Source organism: Octopus bimaculoides, chromosome 10 (assembly GCF_001194135.2).
Source record: "Octopus bimaculoides isolate UCB-OBI-ISO-001 chromosome 10, ASM119413v2, whole genome shotgun sequence".
Lineage (NCBI taxonomy): Eukaryota > Metazoa > Mollusca > Cephalopoda > Octopoda > Octopodidae > Octopus > Octopus bimaculoides.
Window position 1 is genome coordinate 87525969 of NC_068990.1, and position 7524 is coordinate 87533492.

Here is a 7524-nt window from a genome sequence, read left to right on the forward strand (position 1 = left end):
AGAAGAAGAAGAAGAAGAAGAAGAAGAAGAAGAAGAAGAAGAAGAAGAAGAAGAAGAAGAAGAAGAAGAAGAAGAAGAAATGATATGATATTAGTGTAATATGCTAAGGCTAAAAATTCACAAATGTTACTCCAACTTTTTTGTTTCCGCAATTTGAAGAATTAAACCATGCATACATACATACATACATACATACATACATACATGCATGCATGCATACATTGATGGTGAAACTCTTGCATCTGTGATCCAGAAACTCCAGGATGGAAAAGCACTTGGAAGAGACTTGATTGTTCGATATTGGTACAAGAATCTAACCTTCTACCGACCATATCTTATCAATCTGTACTAGCAAGCTCTCAGTCGGAATAGTAGATACTACACTGGTTATCTCTGGTAGAGACAAAATTGATCCCCAAATGCAGAACCACCCACATGGCAAAAAACTACCGGTCAATTGCATGCCAGAACTAAATGTATAAGATGTATACAGCATGCTTAAACCTCTTCCTCCAAGGCTATTGTGAAAACGTCCCCCTGAAATGGTTTCAAACAATGACAAAATAACCGTAATGTGGGATATTCCAATTTACATAGGGAGTTTCAGGTTAATCTATCAGGAAAGGGAGTGCCACTTAATGGACGTATCAATTCCAGTGATATAACACCATGGAGAAATTGTAATAAGTTATGGAAATGGAGATCATAAGAAATTGGAGACTGCAAAAATATAAAATAAAAACAATCTTTATGATAATGAGGGGCTTGAGAATGATTAAAACAGAAGCACATTGATACACCAGAGCTTACATATTTACGCAACATACTGTAGACATAACATGTAGAGTACTTTGAATATACTAGAAAACAAACCCCAAAACAAATCGCTGTATGCATCCAAGGTATATGTAACTGCGCTTAGTAGTACCGTAGGAACATGCAAACAAAATAAAACTGCTGAATAATACTAATTTCTTAGATATGTACAAGACCATATATATTTTGTAGGAGATAAGCTGCAATTGGATATATCCGCGCGAGTATTTAATTGCTCTTTAAATTGATCGATGGCGGGAAGACGAAATGCAAAGCATACGTTAGCAGAATTTTAACGTAGAAAGCAAAGGAATGTTGCTAAACACCATAAAGCATTTAACATATTTCTCAACTGCAGTAACAATAAAAAATATGCTTTCTACTAAAAGCACAAGGCCTGGACTTGGAGGCAGGGGGATAAGTCGATTACATCGACCACAGTTTTCACTGGTATTTAATTTATCGACCACGAAAGTGGTCGAAAGGCAAAGTCGACCCCGGCGGAATTTGAACTCAGAACGCACAGACAGACGAAGTGCCGTTAAGCATTTCGCCCGGCGTGCTAACGATTCCGCCAGCTCACCGCCTTAGTAACAATGATGACGATGATGATGATAATAATAATAATAATAATAATAATAATAATAATAATAATAATAATAATAATAATAATAATTCTAATTCTAATTTAGACAATAAGTGTACTATTTTGAGTAGGTGGTGGGTGGGGGTAGTTGATTAAATTAACTTCAGTATGTGATTGGTACTATATATTATTGACCCCGAAAGGCTGAAGTGAAACTTGACTCCAGTAGGATTTGAATTCAGAATGTAAAGAGCTACGACTAATACCGAGAAGCGCAGTTACATTCCCATGATCATTTGGTTTCTAATTTAGGAACAAGGCCGGCAATTTTGACCAGAGAAAAGGTACTTTATTTTATCGCCTATGTAAGTATGAAAAACACAGTTGAACTCTACCGGATTTGAACACAGGAGGCAATGCATTTGGTCCGACGTTCTAATGGTTTAGTCATTCTGCCTCAATAATAATAACAATGGTTTCAAATTTTGCCACAAGGCAGTAGTAGTAGTAGTAGTAGTAGTAGTAGTAGTAGTAGTAGTAGTAGTGTTTTGAAATTTTGACACAAAGCCAGCAATTTCAAGGGAGATGGGTTTAGTGGTACCTTATTTTATCGACCTCGAAATAATGAAAGTCAAAGTTAACTTCAGCGGAATTTAAACTCATATATAATGTGTCGGAAGAAATACCACTGGACATTTTGTCCGACGCACTAACAATTTTGAAAGCTCGTCGCCTCTGTAGTAGTAGTAGTAGTAGTAGTAGTAGTAGTAGTAGTAATTTCTAATATAGGCGCATGGCCTAAAACTTTAGGGAAAGGAGTTGGTCGATTACAACAACTCCTGTACTTGGCTGGTACTTAATTTTATCGACCCCAGGGAAAGCTGACTGGCGCGGAATTTGAACTCAGAATGTAAAGAGCCGGAAGAAATACCGCTAAGGATTTTCCTGACGTTAATAATCCTTAATTTACTTTACCTCCTGGGTCCGTTACTACATACAGTACGATGCTACAGAAACATACGGAGCTTTACATACGGGATCATGTAAAGACAGCAGGTAGAGGGCAGTTATATAATTTTGGAACTTGTGTAAAATTGGTAACATACACATAGTTAATTGTGGTACTCCGTCGGTTGCGACGACGAGGGTTCCAGTCGATCAGATCAACGGAACAGCCTGCTCGTGAAATTAACGTGCAAGTGGCTGAGCACTCCACAGACACGTGTACCTTTAACGTAGTTCTCGGGGAGATTCAGCGTGACACAGTGTGTAACAAGACTGGCCCCTTTGAAATACAGGTAGAAGAGAAACAGGAAGAAAGAGTGAGAGAAAGTTGTGGTGAAAGAGTACAGCAGGGGTCGCCAACACCTCCGGCCGGAGCCTCGTGGAGCATTACATGTTTTCGCTCAATAAGCACTCACAACGCCCGGTCTGGGAATCGAAACCGCTATCCTACGACCACGAGTCCGCTGCCCTAACCGCGGGGCCATTGCGCTTCCATAGTTAATTGTACAGATTGATTGAAGAAATAAATAAATGAATACATTTCATATAGAGATAAATATTTATCATGAATATTATATTATAAATTTATATTTATTATTAATATCTATTATTATATAACTAATATAAATATGAAAATACAGATAACGGCAAATGAGAGAATCCCACCCACGCAGAAGCAGGAAGTCGCCATCTGGTTATGATTAGGGTACCCCATGAGCCTGATCACATGCTACTTCTATGTATTATGCCTCTATATGCTTGAAACGTTCGTTCCTCAAAAGAGGCAGGATTGGTAAGAAAAAGAAAGAGGCGTCGAGGATTCCTCATGGTAGCTTAGGTTATAATAAACCGTTCCCAGACATTATAACAATAAGGCCTTCGAGTTCTATGGCACGGTTAACAATTTTAAGGAAGTTGTGGGTATGTCGATTATATGGAGGCCAATGCTCAAATGGGATTTATTTTAGCGACCCTAAAAGGACGAAAGGTAAAGTCAACGTCGGCAGCGTTTGATGTCAGGACGTAAAATTTCGCCGAGGTCCTAATAATAATAACAATTCTAATATGATGGCATAGATCCAAGACATTGGCGGCGGGTTGGGGGAACAACAAGAAGGCGAAATACAAAGGGAAACCATAAACAACAGTAGGAGTTTTACGCTGATATAAATCTACAATAGTAATTAAGACGCATTCATTAATTACATTGTAATAATGATAACGACTAACAACAGAATAATGATAATGTTTTCCCGTTTTACGAGTTTTGTAGTCTTTTTTTATGATTAAAAATAATTCGGTGAAGACATTTAAACCATAAAAATATTCTTTGTTAAAAGATGGTTTTTAATTATTATTATTGTTACTGTTGTTGTTTAATATTTGTACCAGCCTGGGGTTAAACAAGAATGTCTGTCACTAACACGTCTTGTTTTGTTTTTTTCTTTTATTTTGCGCGGCATTTTGAGCCAGTGTCTTCTACTATAACATTTGGCAGACTATGCTTTATGAGTGAATTTGGTAGACGGTAACTGTGTGGAAGCCCGCTGTGTGTGTATACATGTGTGTGTATATATATGCGTATGTGTATATATACATGTGTGTGTGTATATATATATGTGTGTGTATATGTGTATATACATATGTGTGTATATATATGCGTATGTGTATATATATATGTGTGTGTGTATATATATATATGTGTGTGTTTATATGTGTATATACATGTGTGTGTATATATGTGTGTGTGTGTGCATATATGTGTGTGTGTGCGTGTGTGAAGGCGCGTGGCTGAGTGGTTAGGGCATTCGGCTCACGATCGTAGGATCGTGAGTTCGATTCCCCGCGGTGCGTTGAGTTCTTGAGCAAGACGCTTTATTTTCACTTTGCTGGCAAAAATGAGTTGTACCTGTAATTCAAAGGGCCAGCCTTGTCACACTCTGTGTCATGCTGAATCTCCCCCCGAAAACTACGTTAAGGGTGCACGTGTCTGTGGAATCCTCAGCCACTTGCACGTTAATTTCACGAGCAGGCTCTTCCGCTGATCGGATAAACTGGAACCCTCGTCGTCGTAACCGACGGAATACTATGTATATATTATGTGTAAGTGTGTGTGTCTACTCCGCTGCTTGACAACCGGTGTTAGTTTCTTTACGTCCTCATGACTGTCATAACAGTTTGGCAAAAAGCGAGAGACAGAGTAAGCACCAGACTTCCAAAAAGTACTGGGGTCGATTTGCTTAACAAAACCTTTCAAGCGGTGCTCCAGTATGGCCGCAATCTACCGACTGAAACAAGTAAGAGACAAAAAAAAATAAAGGATAGTTTACCTAGTTCTACGTTATACAGAGTGTAATTTCTAATTTATAAGATGATAAGGTGTGTTATAAAGAATAGATTTGGCTGCTATTTCTAGCAGAGATCCAGGGATCACCTTGCCACGTTGTTATTGTTGTTCTTTAGGCCTAAATCAGCATGACTATGAACTTCCGTCCTTTCTTGATCCCCTGTTCCATTGTATAGCAGGGACCACATTGTCCAATGTATCTGTCTTTATTTATCATTCGTAGGAGGGGATTTAGCTGCTATCTCTAGCGGGTTTTGTGATCACGTTTCTGTTGAAATTGAAAATATTACCTGTCTCATGTATGGGAGTGTTGATGTTGAAGTTCTTTAACCCAGACGCTTCAGAATGAGCAGAACTCTGATCAAATGCGTTCCAGACGAGACCATCCTGTCATTTTTCTAGACATAGGGTATCCCAGACTGCATTATTCAATGTACCCTTCCCTTTTATTTTCTTAAGTTGGTAGGGTGTGATTTGAGGGAAATCTGGCTGCTATTTCTAGCAGGTCAAGTCTCTCCGTAGAAGTTACTGTTATTGTTTAGTCCCAAGTCAGCTCAGATCCAACAGATATAATATCGAAAGCGTTCCAGCTTTGGCCTCTCCGTCTTTTTTTCAAACAGCATGTATCTAGATTTAGATCTACATTATTCAAAACTTCCTTCTCTTTCTTTTAAGGAAATGTAATTTAAAAGAGATTTAGCTGCTATTTCTAGCAAATCGACTCATCACATTAACACAAATCTAGCTACTTTTGTTGGATGTAAGTTAATGAACATTTTTTTTTGGTTTCTTTTCTTATTTTCATTAAAAATATACAACAGGTGTGCACTAGACAGGAACATCAGATTTTAGATCGCCTGCAAATCACACCTGAACAGATTAACAACAACAAACAGGGGGAACACATTGGCTAATGCAGAGCTAGATATGTTGTCTGAAATAATTCGATGCGATGATCATGGCTGGAGCCTTGATCTATCTAAAGCCCTGTACCAGGACTGATCTAAACTAATTAAAAACATTAACACATATTTGACTGAAATACATCACGAAATGAATTAATTAATAATTTTCCGTATTAAACTTTTAAATACTTTTAATTTGTTAAATATTAACATAACAAAACATTTGTTAAAGTTATTTCACAATTCTTACCTTTCTCTTGATGAAGAAAAAAAAATCGAACAGACAAAAATCCGCAAGACTTGCTTCGATAAATATTTCCAATGGGTTTTCAATTGGTTTTAAAATACCATAGGAATATTTTGATTAAAGTTTTCCACGTGTGTATGTAATTCAAGAAGAATGCCGTTGATTAAAAGTTTGGTTAAATATTGGTCAAAATGTAGCAATAATAAAAAAATAATACACATTAAGAACACACAAAACAGTGTTGTTGACTCTTCTGCGTTAGAGTTAAATATAATATATCACAGATCTGCTTGCGTTGAGAATCTTACGTCTGACTGTAAAATATATATTACATATACACGAACAGGGCGGTCACTGGTTAAAGCGTGCCTACACAAGTCTTATTTAGAGTATCACAGGTAAAAACAAAACGAAACAAGAATACTCCGCCTTGACAACATCAGTTTTATTCTTCTTTTATATATATATTTTTTCAAAGTATCTTCAGAGGCGACGATACACACACAACTGTAACGTGGATATTGTTGTTGTTGAAGTTACTGAAACCTGTAGGCATGTAGAAGTTGGTGTTTCATAGTGGTGGTCACTAAACCGTAGAATAGTAAAAGATAGAGAAAAGTCGATCCAGTAACATCTTCGACCGGTCACAAACCCCGCAAAATCCAATCGATACACTGTTCCTCACTAAATGAACTGAACTAAAACAAAAAGGAAAATGAAAAAAATAAAAAGTAAAATTTTAGAATATGTTAAGTATTTCTCGAAATACAAAATTAAATATTGTAGGTTCTAACTTCATAAGTGATATATCTAATATTGCGACTATGTTTTGTTACGGAACCAGGTAGTTTAAAGAATTCTGTTTCCAAAGTTGATATATTTAAACAGAGTTGGATATTCATTTTTCAAGACGAAATGAAAACAAGCAGCTTCAATAATAACTTATGCGATAACTGCAGGAAACTAGAATTAAGGAAAATGAAATAAAGAGTAATTTCTAGAACACACACATACATAACATATATTACGTACCACATTCATACATATATACGTACATATACGTATATGTGTGGGTCTGTTTGTGTGAGTATGTGTGTGTTTCTCTTCAAGCGGCGTGATTGATCTGTATGTGAATGTGTTTATTTCATTCACGTGTTCCATCGTATTATGTAAAGCATAACTTTATGCCCGCGTCTGTAAGTACGTGCGTGCGTATGTGTGTCTGTGGTATGTGTGAGAGAGTAAGTGTGCGTGTGGGCAGCACGCGTACGTGTGTGTGTATGTGTGTGTGTGCGTGTGTGTGTGTATGTCTGCATGTTCCTGGGTACACATACCTACGCATATGTACGTCCATAAGTATACCTAAGTGTGTAGATGTATGTACGCCCACGCGTCGCTATGTTGTATATGCATGTTCGGAAATGAGCGTGTCCGTGTACCCTCGCACATGCCCATATCCGTGTGTGCACGCAGACATGTGTGAGTGAGTATATATATGTATGTATACATACACAATTATCATTATGTGTCTATATGTCTCTAAACATCTGTGTGCGTGTGCATGTATGCAGCTGAGCATGTGCGCGCATTTATGCATATATATATATATATATATATA

General features: G+C 37.3%; 1 protein-coding gene across 3 annotated transcripts in view; it reads right to left on the bottom strand.

Moving 5' to 3' along the window:
- Positions 1 to 7524, bottom strand: part of LOC106869943 (QRFP-like peptide receptor) — a 58081-nt gene that overhangs the window by 48969 nt on the left and 1588 nt on the right. The window contains exons 1-2 of one of the 3 annotated variants that reach the window (XM_052971350.1): positions 6939 to 7315; positions 5910 to 6604 (exon numbers count right to left, since the gene is read on the bottom strand). The gene's annotated coding sequence lies outside the window, so the exon portion shown is untranslated. Of the gene's footprint in view, positions 1 to 5909; positions 7316 to 7524 lie in introns of those variants that run through there. The other 2 variants (XM_014915880.2, XM_052971349.1) reach the window with 2 other exon arrangements.